Genomic DNA, 21,270 nt, shown 5'->3' on the forward strand with positions numbered 1-21,270 from the left:
AGATTGCATGCTGCTAAATCCTGAGCTAGTGCCTGCCAAAACAGGTGTGGGCTGTTTTTGATCCCCTGGGGTAAGACAATCCATGTAAATTGATGGGCTGCATTAGTGTCTGGGTAAAGGCAAACAGAAAGTAAAAGTTAGGGTGTAGAGGAATGGTAAAGAAGGCATTCTTGAGGTCTAGGACTATGAAATGAGTGGTGTATGAGGGAATGTGGGACAGTAGCTTGTAGAGATTAGGGATTACTGGATGGAGGGGAACTATCACCTCATTGATTAGGCATAAGTCTTGTATGAGGTGATAAGCCCCTGAAAGTTTTTGAACAGGAAAGTTGGGGGTATTGCAGGGAGAGTCCATGGGGATGAGTAAGCCTCAGTTTATGAGGTGGGTAATTACTGGTTTAAGGCCTTAGAAACAGACACAGTTACACATTAAACAAATATTTTACAAATTATGAATTAATAAATTTAAATGAGCATGCTTTACTTGTTTCAATTCAAATTATACTAGAGATATTTTCTGACAAACAAAGAGACAAGACAAATAACTTATTCACATAGCTTAATATACAATTCTATTTTTTATGTTTTTCAAGATGGCAGGGACTTGCCAGCATAGAGGGGAGGAAGAGAGAAAGCAGACAGATGGACAGTGTGAACAGCCAATGGAAAGAAGGAGGGTCAGAATCTGCAGGAGGAGGAGGAGGAAGTTAAAGTATTGGTGTGGCACCATGTGGTCAGAGGAGTCAAAAGGATTTAGAGCTCTGAGGAGAGGGGAGAGGACGAGGGGTAGTGGAAGGCACAGTCAGTCTCTGAGGAGGGGTAAGGATGGGTTGAAGAAGAAAAAAAGACAGCAGAAGCTGGTGGGGTGGGTGAATGGGTCAAAGAAGAAAAAGGGACAGAGCCGCCTGTCTGTAAAGAAGGAGGAGGGGTTTAAGGACACAGTGGAGAAGGGAGCGGACCCTGGCCAGCAGGGGAGGAGAAAGAGAGAGTGTGGTATTGCAGGTGAATGAGAAAACAGGTTTCTGCGAAGGGAGAGGGCTTTCTGGAGGGGAGAGACTCTAGTGGAAAAGATTTGCAGAGGGAACAGAGAGGGGTCCTGAGAGAGGGGTGCCCTCAGGGGTCAGGCAGGAGAAGGAGAGAGTTGGGAGTCCACGGAGAAGAAAAGATTAGGAGCGGAGGTTTTAGGTCAGGTTTCTTTGGCCAAAAACAACCTGCGTGTAGAACAGAAGGTACAAAAATTAAGGACAGGACAGAAGGGAGAGAAAAGCCTGCACATAAGGAATTTCTGATGCCCTCCCCATCCGGTGGCAGAAATTGTCAAGATCTCTTAGGATATTGTAATTGAATATCCCGTTTTCAGGCCAACGGAGTCATTGTCTAGTCTGTACTGAGGCCATGCCGTGTTACAGAAGAAGATTAATTTCTTCGGTTTGAGATCTGAGAGACTGAGTTTGGTGAGGTTTTCTATGAGCCATCCTAGAGGAGTCTGGTTGGAAGGCTTAGATTCTGAAGAGCCGTGGAGACAGGTGAGCAAGAGGGGGCGTCCCCGCCTTTTGTCACTGTCCCAAGAGAAGAGAATCTCCAAGTGGGGGAGTCGTCCTGATAGAGGTCATCACCACCTGTCAGGGAGCTCCGAGGACAAGAAGTTCGAGAGAGTGGAGAGATTTGGCTAGGCGCCCAGTCTTTCATGCAGTCCACTGAGACTGAAAGTCAAACCCCTCAAAATGTGAGGCATGTCAGGGAAAACTGTCTGACCAGGAAGGGGTGTTTTAGAGAGAAATTTAGAGGCCAACCAGGGAAGGGGAAGGGAGAAACTCCTTACCTTTCTGGTCCAGCAGGCATTCAGGACAGGATTAGACTGCTGGCCAATAGACCTACAATTACATGTTCAAACAGAATCAAGGAGTAAGCCCGGGATGAGCTGCCGCTACCCATTGCTTCCCTGGTTGTAAGTTTGGACGTCAAAGAGGGATCATCCAGGCAGTTAGTACCCTGTCCTTGGTTTCGGCACCAGATGTAAGAATGAGATGGCACTCGATCACCAGGTGTGCAGGCTTTATTAGAGGAGAAAGACCTGCCAGGGCACTCCTCCGGGAGAAGTGCATCAGTACAAGCTAGGGCAGTGGTTCTCAACCTGCTGGGTTTGTGACCCATAGGTTGAGAACCGCTGACTGCTAGGGGGACAAATTATATGTGGTCAAGAAAAATTTTAAGCATATGGGTATTGAATCAAAAGTCTTGATATGTCCGGAGCCCCTCCTTGGAGCAGCTGGTCAGCTTCTTGAAATTCCTCTGTCTCAGGGGCGATAGTCCAGTAAGGGTGAGGTCTGACAGATGAGTGGAACATCAAGAGGGCAGTTTGAAATACACATATCTATCAATAGGTTGCTTTATTTATTTATTTATTTATTTATTTTTGTATTTTTCTGAAGCTGGAAACAGGGAGAGACAGTCAGACAGACTCCCACATGCGCCCGACCGGGATCCACCCGGCACGCCCACCAGGGGCGAAGCTCTGCCCACCAGGGGGCGATGCTCTGCCCCTCCGAGGCATTGCTCTGCCACAACCAGAGCCACTCTAGCGCCTGGGGCAGAGGCCAAGGAGCCATCCCCAGCACCTGGGCCATCTTTGCTCCAATGGAGCCTTGGCTGCAGGAGGGGAAGAGAGAGACAGAGAGGAAGGGGGGGTGGGGGTGGAGAAGCAAATGGGTGCTTCTCCTATGTGCCCTGGCCAGGAATCAAACCCAGGTCCCCCACACGCCAGGCTGACGCTCTACCGCTGAGCCAACCGGCCAGGGCGTTGCTGTATTTAAAACCTCATGTAAAGTGTTTGGCAGAGACTCTCCTTCCTCAACAACAGTAGTCTGTGATCTTGTCACTGTTATTACACCAGATAAACATCTTGAATCTTGACCTGGTTTTAACTGTAAGACTGGTTTAGTGTTAAGTGAAAAACCCCAAATTATTCTTATTTCAATTCTGAAAAATAAACAAACTTATGAAAGGCTCCAGGAAACCCACAGAATACTAAGAATGAATAGAGCCTTACAGTGGCACCCACTTATAATGAATGAGCACTCAAAAAACCTCAAAATTAAAAAAAACTAAATATAATTAAAACCTAAACAAACAAAACTCAGAATAACTCAAAGGTTAAAGAAAACCAAAACCCAAGAAAACACAACTCAAAATAACTCATAGTAACTGCCTTGTCCTTTTGGAAGTATTTTAGACTTTGTGCTGTGTGGAATCGGGTGGATGGTGGTCTCTCTGTTGAGAATAAGGCATTTGATGGCTGATCATGAGAGCATATAAAGCCTGGTGTAGTTCTCAGAGTTTACCAAGTAAATTCTGTAGTGAAGAGGCCCTGTAATGGGACTCCATGTGTTGGTGAGAAGCACTAGGCATAGAGTTTAGCCTTCCGATTTGCCCCATGAATTAAGGGCCCAGGTTATTGTGTTTTCAAAGCTGTTAGGTGTGCTGGTTACTTAACACTCTTTTAGTTGGTAGAATTTTTTTTTGTTAAGCTGACATCTGATACTACTCAAATTTCTTCAGCTATTTTGTTCCTCTCTTTGGAGAGGTTTGCTGTTGACCACAAAATGATAGTGCCTATGAGTCTATTGAAAACAGTGGGAATTCTACCTAAAAAAACATCGACACATAGTCTAGCAGTTCTTTTGTGATTTAGACAATTTGAAAGACACACACACAGCTCTCTCCTCCTCTGACTCCACCCACCACAGTATTGTATCCCTTGTTACAGAATTGTTCTTTTATAAGTCATGTGGTTTATGGAAGAACTATTTTCAAAATACTTTATGACATGTTTGTAGAGGGCTCTAAACTTAGAGAACATGTTGAAATCAAGTTTCAAAACTTTTTTTTTCAAAAGTCTATGTGAAACTTTTTAAGATAATAGACATGCTTATTACTTTGATTTTGGTGTTAGTTTTATGGGTGTGTTCATGTGTCCCCTCATCAAACTGTGTATTATACATATGGTTAGTCCATTTGTAGACCTCTTAATGGCAGATACATAGACTAAATAGCATTGTAAGCTGTGTTTCAGCCCTTTTCGTTCCTGAAGCATTTTTATAATAACAAAATGTGTATGTGTGTGTGTGTGTGTGTGTGTGTGAGAGAGAGAGAGAGAGAGAGAGAAAGAGAGAGAGAAAGAGAGAGAGGAGAAGAGTAGGAATCATCAACTCATAATGGTTTCTCACCATATGTGCCTTGGCCCTTTATGCCCAGGGTTTTGAACCAACAACCTTAGCATTCTAGGTTGTTGCTTTACCCACCGCACCACCACAGGTCAGGCATGAATACCAATTCTAATACAGATGAGACAAAAGTAGGTTTACAGTTGTGAGTAGGCAAAACAATTTATTCTTGCATTATTATTTATTATTATATTATTTTTATATGAATAACTGTAAACTTACTTTTGCCACACCCTGTATTTTAAATTAAAAAAAAATAGATGCCTGCCTTGAAGTTCTATTTGCTAATGCTAATATTTTTCAGAATGGTAGTTTATATTTGTCTCAGTTGTAGCTAATTATTATAATGGGGATTAATTTATGTCTAGGCATGAACTGTTCCAGTGCCTGGAATAGTATCTGGTATATAACAGCCTCTCAACAAAAGTTTTTTTGTGACTGAATGACTAATGAGTAAACAAATACATGATTAAAAGCTAGGGGAAATTCAGACATAGGAGATCAAAGCAGGTTAGAATTGGTTTCCTGAGTCTGCATTTGAAAGATGTGAGATTAAGTTGGGACTTTTCATTGGGCTTGGAAAGGTAGAGAAGAGATCTGGGCACACACTGTGGGCCAGGAAATTGGTAGGAGGGAAGAAAGTGAAGGGAAAGACCCAAAGCCATTGGGAACTGGTGAGGAATGTGTCAAGCTAGAGAGGAAGTAGTATGGCAGGGAGTGATTGGGGATGAGACTAAACAGAGCTTTTGAAAACAACACAGAAAAGATTGATGACTCTCTGGAAATGAAATACATTTTTCTGTGCAAAACTATGTTTAATACAGAGAAAATTATGTCACAGTTAATTCTTTAAATATTTTTTTATTACCATAGTATATTTATGGAAATATTTATATACATGGAAATACTTTTCTGTTAAATAACTCTGGAACACTTCATTATTCCACCTGTTAATTCTATTGATGTTTACAGAGACAAAATATTTTATTCTAAATAATAATAAACACTCTTTATTTTAATTTATTAGATTTGGTTTAAAGTATTATAAAATTTCACTTAGAAAGCCATAATTCAAAATATAGCTTATTTCATTTTACTTTTAGAAAAGGGTTATGAAAGCCATTTTATAGTTGGGCCATTTCATAGTTGGGCCATTTCATAGTTGGGCCATTTCATAGTTGGGAATTGTGACAATTCATTATAGAGTTTGTGTTACCTATGATAAAGCTTGAACAACCTAAATGCTTCCAGAGTTTTTCTATAAAATAAGAAAAAGAACATATAAATAAAACTCATTCAGTCATTTTTAACATTCCAAAGATACAGTATGTTAACAACAATTGCTTAAGTCATCTTCTCATGTCAAGGTATTTTAAGCTGCCTTGGTTAGAAAAGAATTTGACATTTTCAAAGCAAAGGTGCACTGGAGGTCTGCATTCTTAATTTGCATGCTTCCTATGCAACACTGGACAAGTTATTTTAGTCCAATTTCATCAACTGTGAAATTGATTTAAAAAGCAGTGTCTTTGCCAAAATGCAAACTATAGCTGAAATAAGCCTTATACTAATGATGGACTGTTCTGACAGGAGATTTTCTATCCTCTCACATATCTATCAACTCTAAGAAATGCTATTTTATAAAAATCCATCAGATTTACTTACAATGAGACTTTTTGTTTAGAATATCATTTATCTCACTACACACTAAGATTCAATAACAATAAGAAATCTCAACATGGCCTGACCAGGAAATGGTGTAATGGATTACCTTCGACCCAGGATGCTTAAGTCCCAGGTTCCAAACCCTGAGGTCACTGGCTTGAGTGCAGGTTCATCAAGCTTGAGTGTGGGGTCACTATGAGCATAGGATCATAAACATGATCACATTGTCGCTGGATTGAGCCCAAATATTTCTGGCTTGAAGCCCAAGTTTGCTGACTTGAGCCCAGAGATGCTGGCTTGAGTAAGGGGTCACTGACTCAGCTGGAGTTCCCTCATCAAGGCACATATGAGAGGCAATCAATGAACACTAAAGTGCTGCAACTAAGAGCTGATGCTTCTCATCCATCTCCCTTCCTATGTCTTTCTCAAAAAAGAATTTCTCAACATGGAAGACCAAGAGTAACAACATACCTGTGATGCAGAAAGACACTAAGAGGAGCTGAGTGCAAACTTCAGGCCCAGCTTCCTTCCAGAAGAGCACCTGTCTGAGGAGAAATGGAAGGCAAGTTATCTGCTGCAGGCAAGTTATCACTGTTATCTGGCATCAGTGATAGTTGCAACAGCCTGCATTATTCTCTAAACTGGAGGCTCAGGGTACATGCCCACTGGGAAAAGCCAGCTACCTGTCTTTGGCCCCATGGAAGTACTTTAAGAGGCAAATGACCATTTGTCAAGGTCTCAGGACAAGGCAGATACTGAAAATCCCAGAAACCAAAGAGCCCGAAGTAAGAGAAGATGGGCAGTGACAGGAGTGCACAGTGTGAGGAGGAATCCAGGAGTGAAGTGTTGGAATTAGGGCAGAGAGAACTCAAGGTCTGATCATTTCTTACTGTGCCTCTTTTGACAGAGATGAGGCAGGGCGTGGGGGAGTAACTGTGACAGGTGACAGGTACCACTAAAGGTCTCAGAAAATAAATAGAAGATTGATGGCCACTCAAAAATAAAAGAAACCATGGTCTTCAGGAATTCACAAGCAGATCCTAAGGAGAGAATATCCTGAGAAGAAACATCAAAATGATGAGGAAAGCTGGAAATAGCTTTTTCTAAGCCGCCACCATGAATTGTCCCAACAGCATCTCCATTTTCAGCAATCCACAACTCTCACATGTCTCCTAGTGCCTGTATTTTGTCTTCAGTAATACGTACCGCTAAAAAGAACCACCATACATTGATTCCATGTCTGTGAGCAGGAAAACTAAAAAACAGAATTGGTCTGGAATGTCTTTCCGTTATCTAGCATCAGTGATAGTGGCAGAAACATCAAGGGCAGTGCTGATGGACAGAAGAGAGAATATAAAGGGGCTTTCACTGGCTGAGCTGGAAGTACTGACTTCATAGTAGTGATAATAATTATGACAGTTAATTGAAACAAGTGGAGGCTGTGAGAAACCATGAATTAGAAACTATATTCAAAAGAGGAAAGTGAATATAAAATGTTGAAATGTAGTAATGCAAATAAGGGTATATATAGTGTTATATTTTTAATTATTTATTGATTTTAATAAATAAAGTGACATTAATAAATGGGGTTTCTGTAAAAGTCTGTACCATTTTAAATTTTTATAAATTAACTTCTATACAAGACAAACAATCTGCAAATTGTGACAAAAAATTACCCAGAAAATTGCATATTTGATTGTAGGAATGTTAGCAGTTGATATATCACCATGATTTTAGATACTTTTGATGTCATTTACCACAGCATAATTTTTATTACCTGGAACATATAAGAAAGAAATTAGAAAAGTTAATTACTAATAATTTAATTTAACAAACAAACTATAGAAATGATCCCTGAAAGTATAGTCTTAACAATTTAATTTAAAAAATGAGTAAATTCAATCTTTTCTATATTTTGTTGTTTATATCTTCTATAGATGCAAATGTGTTAAAATTAAAAACTCCAAATTTATTTTATGTATGCCATGAATATATGAGTATTTCTTGTTATTTTAATTATGTATCTGTTTATAAGTACAAAAATGTATGTATTTCTGTGTGGGAAGGATGGAAAAAATAGAGTAATTCAACTAGACCAGGAAGAGGTAGGCATTCCACTAAGGTGTGAGGAAGGATTGCCTCTGCCCCATGGCCATACACAGTAGCCAAGTAGAGAGGTGGTCACATGTGCTCCAAAATGGTGAATTAGCCAACTGCCTGGAGGAGAGGACTATACAGACAGAATCATCTCCTAGGAGAGAAGACCTCTACATAGCCTTTCTAATTATAGCAAAATGCTTGTAAATATTAACATTAATTTTTTAACATTAATAATTATAGATTCACAGGAAGTTATGGAAATACCCCATGTACTTCCATGTACCCTTCACCTAGTTTTCTCTAATTACTTCATTTTATATATAATTTTATATCAAATCAAGACTTTAGCATTGGTACAATCTGTATGTATAGTTTTATGTCATTTAACCAGGTGCATAGATTCATATAACCACCTCCACAATCAATAGATGTCTAGTGCTATTTCATACCCCAACATTTCCCTTGTGCTATCACTTTATAGTCAAAGGCCTCTCCCCACCGATGTACCACCACCATCCCTGGCAAACACTGTTCTTTTTTAAATCTCTATAATTTTGTTATTTTGAGAATAATAAATAATTGAGATCATACAGTCTGTGGCATTCTGGTAATAGCTCATTTTCCCTATTTACCATAATGCCATTGAGATCCATCCAAATTGTTGCATGTATCAATATTTTATTCTTTTTTATGGCTGAGTAGTAGTCCATGGTGTGGATATACTGCAGTTTGCATAACAATTCACCTCCTGAGGGACATTTTGGTTGTTCTTAGTTGGGAACTGTTATAAATACATAAGTTAGGACAATTGTGTATAGGCTTTTGTATGGATATAAGTTTTCATTTCTTTGGGTTAAAGGGCAGCAGTAAAAAATAAAAAATAAAAAATAAATAAAGTGCAGCAATATAATTGGTGAAAGTTATGAGAATGTATGTTTAATTTTTTTCAGAAAACAGCCAATCTTTTTTCCAGGTGGAAATTTATAAGATGTATAAGAGATCTGGTGGCTGGTTTTTTTTTGTTTGTTTGTTTTTCATCATTGCAGGTATTTGGCATAGCCATTAATTTTTTTATTTTAACTGTCCTACTAGATGTATAGTGATATCTTTAGCTGTCTTAATAGATGTATAGTGTGCAGTCTTAGTGCACACTTCCCTATTGCAAAGCATCATTTCATGTTCCTATTGCCATCTACATATTCTTTTTGGTGAAATTTTATATCATCTGATCAGTACATTTTCTTTTTAATTTTGAGAAGTTTGTTTTGTTTTTATCTACACATATATATATCTATCCACATTCATTATAGAATTTATAGTCTATATATAGAAAATATGGATATATATGAATATATCCAAACTATATATAGTAGGTATTAGTCCTATTTCAGATATGTGATTTGCAAGTATTTTCTTTCTGTAGCTTGAATTTTCATCCCATTAATAAGATATTTTACAAAGCAAAAGTTTTTAATTTTGACAAAATTCAATTCATCATTTTATTCTTTTATGGATTATGTTTTTGTATCATGTCTAATAATTCCGATCCACATGCCTTTTTTATGTTTTATCATTGCATTGATTAGAACTTTCAGGACTATGTTGTGTAAGAATGCTTAAAGCAGATAATTTGCCCTCTTCTCATCTGAGGTAAAAACTTTCAATTTCTCATCATTAAGAGTGTTAGCTACAAATTTTTTGTCTGTTTGTTTTTGTAAATTGTCTTTATCATGTTGATATGTTTATTTTTCTAGATTTTTTTTTACAGTGACAGAGAGAGAGAGTCAGAGAGAGGGATAGATAGGGACAGACAGACAGGAACAGAGAGAGATGAGAAGCATCAATCATTAGTTTTTCGTTGCGACACCTTAGTTGTTCATTGATTGCTTTTTCATATGTGCCTTGACCGTGGGGCTGTAGCAGACCAAGTAACCCCTTGCTCAAGTCAGTGACCTTGGGTCCAAGCTGGTGAGCTTTGCTCAAACCAGATGAGCCTGCGCTCAAGCTGGTGACCTAGGGGTCTCAAACCTGGGTCCTCCACATCCCAGTCCGACACTCTATCCACTGCACCACTGCCTGGTCAGGCTGGAAATTTTTATCATGAATGAGTATTGAATTTTTCAAATGTTATTTCTATATCAATTAACATAATCATGTAACTTTCTGTTCTTCAGCCTATCAACATGGTGCATTCAATCGATTTTCGAATGTTGAACCAGACTTTATACCAGGATAAATCAATCTTGTTCATTATAACTTTATATATGTTGTTAAATTCTATTTGCTAACCTTTTTGTTATGGATTTTTAAAATCTATATTGATGACTCATTTTGGTATGTTGTTTTCTTATTCTTTTTCTTATGTCTTTTATCATTTTTATTTTTTAAATAGAATAAGTTAGGAAAAGTTCTATCATTTTCTATTTTCTAGAAAAGAGTGTGTAGAATCAATATGACTTCTTTCTTTAACTATTTGATAGGCTGCTCCAGTGAAACCATCTCTGTGCCTGGAGATTCCTTTGTGCAAATCATAAAATTCAGTTTCTTTACTAATTTTACGGCTATTCAAATGAGATCTATTGAATATCGGATGAATTGTGCTAGTTTGGGTTTCTTTTGATGAAGTGATCTACTTCATCTAAATGGTTAGTTTATTTGTGTAGAATTGTTTGTAGTATTTGCTGATCTTTTTGATGTCTATAGAACTACTATATAGTAAAATCCCATTTTATTTGTAATTTATTTTCTTCCTTTATCCTTTGTCAGTTTTACTAATGGTTTATCGTATTTATTGATTACTTTAAAAACAGCTTTTTATTTTATTGATTTCTCTATTGTTCTTCTATTATAATTGTATTGATTTCTGACATCTTTATTTCTTCCTTTCTGCTGGTTTGAGTCCATGTTGATCTTCTATTTCTAATTTCTGAAGGTGAACACTTATATTGTTTGAGTCATTTCTTCTTTTCTAGTGTATGTGTTTGGTGCTATCAATTTCCTTCTCATAACTGTGTTAGCTAAGTTTCTCAAAATTTTTATATTGTATTTTTATTTTCATTCTGTTCACTGCATGTTTTATATTTCCCTGAGACTTCTCCTTTGACCCATGGTTTATTTAAAACTACATCATTTAGTTTCTAAATGTTTGAAGACTTCCTTATTATCTTTTTATTGTTGATTTGTAATTTGATTCTGTTGTAGACAGAGAACATATTCTGGATGATTGCAATTTTTTAAATTAGTTGAGGATTGTTTTATGACCCAAGATATGGTCCACCTTGACATATGTTCCATGAGTGCTTAAAATGATTGCATATTCTGTAATTGTTGAACAGAATGTTTATTGGATCCTGTTAGTTGATATATTGTTCTAGAGCTTTCCTAATTTTCTACCTTGTTGTTTCTTGTTGAGAGAAGATTATTGAAGTCTACAACTATAGATGCAGGTGTGTTTATTTCTCTTTTCATGTCCATCAATTTTTGCCTTATTTATTTGGGTATAGTTATGTGAAAGATGCAGTTAGGAATGTTTGACTAGAAAAAGGCAGCTTAGCATGAGAGCAACTGGTTTGGGCTTGTTACACCCAGAGGAATAATATTTGAGAAAATGTTACTTGAGCAGAATCTTAAAAAGTGAGAAAGTTTTGGGCAGGCAAAAAAGGAAGGTAAGGGCATCATGGACAAAAGGAGCACTGCAGTACTTGGAGAATAATGTACATTGCTCTACAGTCAACATACTCTGAATTTTATTACCTACTTTGTGGAGGAATGCTTTTTTGCTGATTTACTTTCTAAACCCAGAATTCTATGCATAATTGATGTTGTTATATCTTTAAATTTGGAAATTTATGCACCTACATATTTTTACAATATAGAATTGAGAGAATATGTGCTTGGCCTGTGGTGGTGCAATGGATAAAGCATTGACCTGGAACGCTGAGGTCACTGGTTTGAAACCCTGGGTTTGCCTGGTCAAGGCACATATGGGAGTTGATGCTTCCTGCTCCTCCCCCTTCTCTTTCTCCCCTCTTGCTCTCTCTCTCTCTAAAAATAAATAAATATATAAATCTAAAAAAAAAGAAAAGAATTTGCATTATGTAGTTATAAATATAATGTTCTCTAAATGTCAATTAGAGTAAATTGGTAGATAGTATTGATAGTCTTCTAAATTCTTATTGATTTAATTGACTTACATCAATTCCTGAGTGAAGAGCATTAACATCTCCAACTACATGACTGTAGGTTTATCTACTTCTCCCTTTTGTTCTGGCAAAGTTTTCTTCCAGTTTTGAAACTGTTATTAGGTGCTATCACACTTAAGATTGTTATATCATTTCGTTGAATTGACTCTCTTGTCCCCCTAAGTGTCTCTTTTTATCTTCATTATTACTCCTTGAAACTGGCATTGCTTAATATTAATATAGGCAATCAGCTTTCTTATGCTTATTGTTTGATTGTTATCTCATATTCTCATTCTTTGCCTTTTAAACTGCCTGTGTCTATATATATTGTATACAACTCTTGTATATGGTATATATTAGTTGGGTGGTGGGTTTTTTTTTTTCAGTTTTGTCCCTTGATCCCTGCCATTTAATTGGAATGTTTAGTCCATTCATTCTTTTATTTTTGATAGAAAATTCACATAACATCAAATGAGCCATTTTCAAATATATAACTCTCTGGCATTTAGTACATTCACAGTGTTATGCAATCACTACATGTATCTAGTTCCAGAACATTTTCATAACTCTAAAAATAGATTTTGTACCCACTAGCAGTTACTCCCTTTCTTTCTTCTTGCATCCCCAGATTCCAGACAGCTTCTAACAAGCACTAATCAGCCTTCTGCATCTTGGATTAACCTCTTATGGAAATTTCAAACACAATTGACCCTAGATCAATGTGAGAGTTAGGGATGTCCACCCCCACACTGTAAAAAACCATGTATAACCTAATTTGGTTCTCTATGTATAGAGATACCCAACTGCTGATTGAAAATACAGGTTCAGAGTATAAAGGGACTTACACAGTTCAAACTCATATTGTTCAAGGTCAGCTGTAAATAGACCCATACTATTTGTGGTCTTTGTATCTGGCTTCTTTCATTTAGCATAATGTTTTTGAGAAACATCCTTAATAAAGTGTATGTCAATACTTCATTTCTTTTATGAACAAATACTATTTCATTGTTTGTATATACCACAATTTATTAAGATATATTTATCCAATGATATACATTGGAGTTGTTTCTATCTTTTGGTTGGATGAATAATGCTATTATATACATTTATTTACAAGTGTTTGCTTCAAAACCTGTTTTCAGTTCTTTTGAGTGTATACCCAGGAATGGAATTATTGGGTCCTGTGTCAATAGTGTTTTTAAATTCATGAGAAACTGCCAAATTGTTTTCCATGGTGGCTGAACACTAGTGTTGTTTTAAAAGTTCTTCATATATTCTAGATACTACAAACTTGTCAGATAATGATTTGCAAGTATACTTTGTTCTTCCTTTTCTATTTTCCATAAGAATATTTTTTAATATTAAATTCTAGCTCTTTTTTTGGCTTTTTACTTGTGCCTATTGTCTTTTTGTATTTATTAGTGGTTTATGTATACATTATAATATGCATCTTAACATATCAAAACAACATAATAAACTTTAAAGATTACCATTCCATTTATTCCCCTTTCATCCTTTGTGCAATTATTATAACGTATTTTATTTCTACATATATTAAAACATCTCAAACATTGTTATATTGGCTCTAAACAGTCAACCTCTTTTTATAAAATATGCTAAAAATAGAAAAAATCTTTTGTATTTTATAATCCTCCTATCTTCCCATAAATCTGATATCATAACATTGAAGCCTGAAGGACCCATCTTTGCATTTTTTATAGTACAAGTCAGCTGGTTATGGATTTTCTTAGCTTTTGTTAGAATGAAAATATATTTATTTGCTTTCATTTTTAAAGAATTATATTGCTAAATAAAAAGATCTAGTTTCACAACTTTTCATTTTACTTAACATTTTAAAGACAGTGTTCCAATGCCTTATGACCCAGCTATTCCATTCTTAGGAATATGGCCTAAGAATCCCAAAACACTAATTCAAAGAAGATATCTATCCCCATGTTTATTGCAGCATTGTTTACAATAGCTAAGATCTAAAAACAGCCCAAGTGTCCGTCTGTGGACAAGTGGATTAAAAAACAATGGTACATATACACAATGGAATAGTACATGGCCATGAAAAATAAGTAAACCTTACCTTTTGCAACAGCATGGATGGACTTGGAGATTATTATGCTAAGTGAAATAAGCCAGGCAGAGAAAGACAATATCCTACGATCTCACATATGTGGAATCTAATGAACACAGTCTGAGGAGCAAAATAGAAACAGTGTCAGGGTCACAAGGAACAGAGGAACAGCTGTCAGAGGGATGAAGAATGAAGGGACAAGATCAAAGAAGGTGAAGAGATTAGCCAAATTATATATACATAATATCATATATAAATACAGATAATAGGTCAGCAATTCTCAGAGGGAAAGGGGATGGAGGTTGGGTGGGGCAGAAGGGGAACTGGGAATGGATAGAGACTTTGCATGGAGCTAGGGAGGCACAAAGCAGGTGTTTGAGGGTGTTATATTTTGTGGAACACTTCAAACCATGTAAACATAATAAATTATTTTTAAATTATTAAAAAAATAGCACAAGAAAAATGATTAAAAAAGACGTTTGCAATATAATCTTGAAAATTTGAATATAGTCTGCATATTAGATGATATTAATATATAAATTTCAAGTGTGAGAATAGCAAAAATAAATAAAGACAATGTTACATTGTACTATCTTTGTGTTATTTCTAAAGAAAAGTTGACTACTGTTATTCTTATTCCCTTACATATAATGTCTCTCTTTTATTTTTTTGGCTGCTTTTAAGATTTCTTATTCTTTTTATCAATTGGACTATGATTCATTTAGGTATAAATTTCTTTATATAAATTTTACTTGGGATTCACTATGATTTCTGAATTTTTTATGATTTTGTAATTTTTTATCAGGCTTGGAAAAATTTGATAAATATTTTAAAAAATACTTTTTTGCCCCATTCTCTCTCTCTTTTCTTTATAGAACTCCAATTATATATCTATTCATTTACTTGATATTGTCTCACAGGTTACTAATACTTTTTAAAATATTTTTGTTTACTTATTTTTCTATTGTATACTTCAGTATGGATGATTTCTATTAATCTTTCTTCCAATGTTTTGACACCTTCTTATTTTGTACCTAGTCTGTTATTAATTCCATTGAATTAATAAAAAGGATAAGAAATCTTAAAAGCAGCTGAAAAAATAAAAGAGAGACATTATTTATTAGGTAATAAAAATAATAGTAGTTAACTTCTCTTTAGAAATAACACAAAGAGAATACAATGAAACATTATCTTTATTTTTTTATAAATTAATTTTTGTTATTAAAATTTTTGGATCTTAAAAATCCATTTTTTTCTTTTTACAATTTTCATTTATATTCTGAAAAGTCCCATATCTTTACTCATTTTATACATAGCTTCCTGTAGATTCTTTGCCATATTTATTATAGCTGTTTTAAAGTCCTTGACTACTAATTTTAACATCGAAGTTGTTTGGGAGTTTTTTTTTATTAACTACTTTTTCTGTTGACTATGAATAACAACTTCTAGTTTTTTCGTATGTCTAATGATATTTTATTATATATATATTAGACCTTGTGAATAATAGTGTAGAGACTCTGGTTCTGTTATAAACCTCTGAAGAATAGAGATGTGCTATTCATTTCTAATGCATAGCACTTATGGGGATTCAATGGCAAGCCCCAGGTATCTACCATGCTCTTAATAACTTGGTGGGACTCAAACTATAAAGTCTCGTATCTGTTGCAAGTAGCAGCTAAAATTCTCACTCAGTTCTGACAGCTTGCTTGCTGTTGTAATCTCCCTATGTTCCTTAAAGTCTTACTATGTATTCACATAGTGCAGGGGTTGTTCTAGGATCTGCCTGGCATTAATATACACATTTTAGGGATTGCCTATTTCTGTTTTCTCCACTCTAGGATTTCCCCTCCCAATTTCCAGCTTTGTTGGCAGTCCCAAATTCAATCTATTCCCTTTCAACAGATTATACTGTAGTAGTTTATTGTTTGAGTTCTACCCTCTCTGCTTTGTAGTATTGGAAATGCCCTCAAGGGCATAAACCATGCAAATATAGATTTTTGCCCACTTTTAAAGTTAAAATCTTTTCCCCTATTATTTCAAGGTTAAATCCCTTCTTAATCTGCCTGCTTTAGTTATTTTCTAGTGCCTTCATGCAGTTTTATATATTTTATCTAGAGTTAGTTATTGTTAGAGCTACCATTAATGATATTATAGCTTAAATACAGACTTGATCATAATCTATTTATATTTTTTCAAGATGTATCAAGATTTCTGAGAAAATCTAGAAAAAATCTTTCTTCTATGTTAGAATAAATAAAAAATATATATTATGTGAGACTGAGCTTAATCTTAATCATATAATTCTTTTATAAAGATATTGAGATTTGTTTCTCAACAGAGTTAATTCATGGTCAAAAACATAGATGGCATAATAAAATAAAAGTTCCTTTTTCATTCATTTGTACAGCATTAATTAGATCACAATTATTATTGAATTTTCTTAAAAAAGCAAAAGTAGTTCAAAGTATGACTAAAATTTTTCTTAGTTACAGAGGCTCAGGAATATGTCATGAAAAATTATCATAATTTTTCAAATTGCCATGAAATTTTTTATCTGCCAAGATTTGGGTAAAAATCAGAGAGAAAAAAGAAAATACACAACAATTAACAAAAAACAAATAAACAATTAAGTTATTTATTCTACAAATGTTATATCCACTTATTACATGCCAAATGCTGTGTAAATACTAAGTATACAGAAAAGAAGATAGAACCCAGTTCCTCAAAGAGTTAAGAGTTCGGTAAGGGAATTAGTAAATTGTCAGCAACCAAGAAAGACCAAATACTGAAGTTTATTAAGTTTTCTTAATAAAGGAATACTATGGAGTGTAATGTACCCAGAATTCATTTAGAGCTAGTAGTTATCAAATCTTATAACTCAGAGTATTCAGGTGACTAAGAAGCTCTCACTGTGAAAGTGTCAGAGTTAGATAGTGAGAACTGGGAAAACCTAGTAGAAGCTGAGCTCACTGTGTTCAGTTTTTTTTAAAAAAAAGACTTTATTTATTCATTTTTAGAGAGAGAGGAGAAAGAGAGGAGAGAGAGAGAGAAAGAGAGAGAGAGAGAGAGAGAGGGAGGGAGAGAGGGAGAGAGAGAGAAGGGTGGAGGAGCAAGAAGCATCAACTCCCACATGTGCTTTGACTAGGCAAGCCCAGGGTATGGAACTGGCAATCTCAGCATTCCAGGTTGACAGTTTATCCACTGCGCCACCACAGGTCAGGCTTTTTAAGCTTTTTAAGATTGATAGGGAAAAGGTTTTTGAACTTAGTTTGTGATTGGCATTAAAAAGTAAAAAGATAAGGCATTCTTTAATTTAGAGACTTATATTTAGTTTCAAAAGGAAGTCTGAACATTCTCAGATGTAAAATTATCCCACTTTAAAAAAGTCTAAGCATCATTTCTGCAAGAAAAGTTTATTTTTCAGCTTTTTCAAGAGAAATGACATGGTTGGCAGAAACAGCCAGGGGGCAGGGTCCCTGAAAAAGTGTTTACCAATGGTAGCCTATAAAAAATTATAGAAGTATCTTGTTTCCTGTACAGTGGGCTGATTAACATCAAGAATTTCTACCAAGAATTTCTACCCAGGGCATGTGTAGAGAAAAAAAAATCTCTTTTTCATTTTTGTGTTGTGCTATTCAGTGAATTATTTATACTTGTGGTTGTTTTTGTTTGTTTGCTTTAGAGTGGTGTCACTTACTTCCTCTTGAAAATTTACCTTAATCCATTTTATTCATTAGATTATACATATGAAAAAAATCATAGGGTACTTGTCTTTTTCTGACTGGTTTATTTCACTTAACACAGCACTTTCTAGGTCCATCAATGCTCTCACAAAAGGTAGATTTCCTTTTTTGTGGACAAGTAGTATTCCATTATATAAATATACCACAACTTTTTATCTACTCATCTACTGATAGACAATTTGCATGGCTTCCAAATCTTGGCTATTGTAAATAATGCTGCAAGAACTATAGGGATGCATATGCTCTTTCTGTCAAATTAGTATTTTAGGTTTCTTTGGATATAACCCCAGAAGTGGAATTTCTGCATCATAAGGCAGTTTCATTTTTAATTTTTTGATGTAACTCCATACTGCTTTCTCTAGTGACAATAGAGACAGACTCATAGATAACGGGCTGACAGCTACCAAGGGGTATGGTGACACTGGGTAAAAGAAGTAGAGGGATTGAGCAAAATGAGACAAAACTAAGAGAGAAAATGTGTGGTGATTGCTGAAGAAAGGTGGAGGAGGATATGGGGGAAATAAATGATGATGGACAGAGACTTGAATTGGGATGAAGGTGAACACATAATACAGTGCATAGAAGATGTGTTGTAAAATTGTGTACCTGAAATCTGTATGATTTGTTAACCGGTGTTAGCTCAATAAATATAATTTTTAAAAGATCACTGATAATAATCCAGAAAAATATTACCTTAAGAATTTTCAGTATTGCTAACATATTAGAACTCAAGTTTCTAGTCTATTCTTCTAGATTTCTTCCTGTGATTTTAAGTCATAATACACCTTTGAAGGGCAAGAAATATGTGAAATAAACTATGCTGTATGAAATGAGATGTTAAGTTAAATGACCCAGATGGGTTTTCAGTGATCACAAAGCTAACTTGAGCTCCAGTGTGTTCTTTGAAACTATGAAAGCATTCCTGAACAAAGAATACAGACTTTGCACAACATGAAATTTGCTTTTAAAATAGATTTAAGTTTTAAAAAATAACTTACATACCATTTAAGAAAAAATACTGAAATTTTGCATGAAGAGATTTAGTGTCTCCAAGTTAGAACAATCCAACTCAACAGTAATTGCATATGCAAAAATTTCTGGACTAAGATCTGCATCTAAAAGTAGGTACCTTAAATGAAATATTTATTTCATAAACATTTGAATGAATATTCACAGATCCACTAGTCATGTTGTTTTTATTGAAAATGCAGACTAATCCTTTATAGTTATATATGTAATCATTCTCTAATATACAACTTTTAGTGTAAAAAGCCATCATCTTAAAAAATGTAAGATATGGCCCTGGCCGGTTGGCTCAGCGGTAGAGCATCGGCCTGGAGTGCGGGGGACCTGGGTTCGAGTCCCGGCCAGGGCACATAGGAGAAGCGCCCATTTGCTTCTCCACCCCCACCCCTCCTTCCTCTCTGTCTCTCTCTTCCCCTCCCGCAGCCGAGGCTCCATTGGAGCAAAGATGGCCCGGGCACTGGGGATGGCTCCTTGGCCTCTGCCCCAGGCGCTAGAGTGGCTCTGGTCCCGGCAGAGTGACGCCCCGTAGGGGCAGAGCATCGCCCCCTGGTGGGCGTGCCGGGTGGATCCCGGTCGGGCGCATGCGGGAGTCTGTCTGACTGTCTCTCCCCGTTTCCAGCTTCAGAAATTAAAAAAAAAAAAAAAAGTAAGATATGTATTTTATTGTAGAATTTTAAAAGGGAACGTATATTTTTCAAGTATTTTTTCTACTTTAAAAATCTTTTCTGCTATTTTTTGCATGAATGTTTCCATTTTCATTTACAAAGTAAAATGTTCTTTCTTATGATAATCCTCAAATTGTCTCTTGAATAATCCTCAAATTACTACCTAATTTTCCCAACTATTTCAATCAAGTGAGCTAAAAATAGGGAGGGTGGTGGATTATGGTGGGCTGGACACAAAATGCAGTGTAAGTCCTCTGGTTATTCTTTTAGAAGCCTCTGCCACCTCTTTCCCCTGTTATCTGTCCTGAGACCTGTGTGGGCTGTCTGATCTCCCTTGGTTTATCTGCTCTTCCCATCTGAACACTCAGCTCAGTGCTGGAGGATAAAGGCATTGAAAAAATACCTGTAGGATTCAAGTAAATGGTCTTCAGTTCCCTTTTCCTCATTGTGGTTATTAGCTACTTTCTTTAGGTCCCTTTAAGTAATAATTATATAATTTCTAATATCAAAACTATTTATTTTGGACCTGATATAGGCACATTTCATTTTATTGTGTTATTGTTTTATTGTGCTTTACAGATAATTGTGTTTTTTACAAGTTAAAGACAAGATTTTCCACCAGCAAAAAAATAACTAATTTCATTGTGATACTTTGTTGCGGTGGTCTGGAACTAAATCCACAGTTCATCTGAGGTGTGCCTGTATGCATTGATTTGTCCAATTTTTACTATTAATGTGTTACTTATCTTTAAAATCATCCAGTAAAGTGTTTCTTAATTACCTCCTTTTTTAAATGAAGAAACTGAAGTGCAGGGTGAAGATATAACTTGCTCAAGATCTGAGTGCCTGAATTGGCTACGGATCTCTCTGCTCCAAAACCTGTGCTTTTATGTGTTGTGCTAGACACTCCCCACTCTCAAGTAGTTGCTCCATGTCCATTTCTGGGCAGCAGCATCTAAAGTATTAAATACCTATCTATACCTGAAAGTACTAGATTCTGTTCAGCAAGAATAGAACTTAGAATTTAAAACTTTCAGGAACAATGAACTCAGATTCAAGCACATTTGCTTTTCTTAGGTTTGCTCATGCCATTTCATCTTCTCTCTTTCAGGGACAAGCTGCCTATTCCTCAAAGACCAGCTCCCTCACTCCCTGCCCTGCTTACACTAAATCATCTTATTATACTTTTCTTGTACCTTTGCTTTGCTTATTTTCCACTTTGAAAGTATTAAATCACTGGTTCCTGTCCTCACACATTGACTTTTGAGAGCTGTGTTTTCCATGTTTCTATGCTTGCTTAGAGAAGTATTTGTATGTAATAAATACTTATTGAAAATGTAAGTGGTTACATGTACTTAGTACACATTTAAATTATTCTTGCAGTGGTATATATAATAAGCAGAATTATCAAAATTTGTGGATATACAAAATGATTCCTTCTTTAAATTCAGTGGTAGACTTCATCCTTTTTGTTAATACAACATTTTTTAAATCTTCATATTCCGGTTATGAATATGAAGTGGGAGTTTATTGGCATTATTACAATTTTTATTATTTTTTATATTTTTATTTTTATTTTTTTGCATT

At 35.6% G+C, this 21,270-nt stretch overlaps 1 protein-coding gene and 1 pseudogene across 1 annotated transcript in view; one reads left to right on the top strand and one right to left on the bottom strand.

Moving 5' to 3' along the window:
* The window catches only part of RP1 (RP1 axonemal microtubule associated), a 413,345-nt gene that overhangs the window by 340,239 nt on the left and 51,836 nt on the right, over nucleotides 1-21,270 (top strand). The gene's annotated exons all lie outside the window — the stretch shown is intronic.
* LOC136332581 (small nucleolar RNA U3) lies at nucleotides 7,692-7,755 on the bottom strand (annotated as a pseudogene).

The sequence above is a fragment of the Saccopteryx bilineata genome, chromosome 3 (assembly GCF_036850765.1).
Source record: "Saccopteryx bilineata isolate mSacBil1 chromosome 3, mSacBil1_pri_phased_curated, whole genome shotgun sequence".
Lineage (NCBI taxonomy): Eukaryota > Metazoa > Chordata > Mammalia > Chiroptera > Emballonuridae > Saccopteryx > Saccopteryx bilineata.